The following is a 623-nucleotide window of genomic DNA, read 5'->3' as shown; positions in this document are numbered from 1 at the left end:
AATTATAGCTCTTCCGGAGCCTTCTATCACATTGCCTGAGCCAATAATAGTATTAACATATTCCTCTTTTGGCACAAGATGGGTAAAATATATATCACTTTTGAGAATAGTGTGCGAACTTGCACTATCCGCAGGGCATACATCTTCATTACATATCCTTGCCATTCTCTTCAAAAACAAATAATAATAAAATGAGTAGTATGCACAGTTAAATTGAATACTTGATCAGAATTATTTGTCTAAGAAACACTGTACATAAAATAATGTCATATACTAAAATTTTATTTTAAAATTTGACACATTTAATAATTTCAAAATTCATAAACATTAATATTTCATTATTTATGTACATCACATTTGAAACTTAAATACATAGAAAATAAAACTTAACAATAAGTCTTTTACATTATTTATTTACATAGATACTTCACAATCCCACGTATTAAACTATTCCATCATTGATCAAATGACCAATATTTCCTTCAGGATCCTCAAAGAAATCAGATACATCATAATGAGTGGTGGAGTTCTCAGCATCATTTGAAACAAAATTTGTTTCCTTTCCTTTGTCGTCCTTTTTCAAAGATGCCTGGTAAAGATCGACTAGGTGCCTTGGGGTACGA

The sequence above is a fragment of the Arachis duranensis genome, chromosome 3 (genome assembly GCF_000817695.3).
Source record: "Arachis duranensis cultivar V14167 chromosome 3, aradu.V14167.gnm2.J7QH, whole genome shotgun sequence".
NCBI classification, from domain to species: Eukaryota; Viridiplantae; Streptophyta; class Magnoliopsida; order Fabales; family Fabaceae; genus Arachis; species Arachis duranensis.
The sequence above is the reverse complement of the archived record's forward strand: the minus strand, read 5'-3'. Positions refer to the sequence as shown.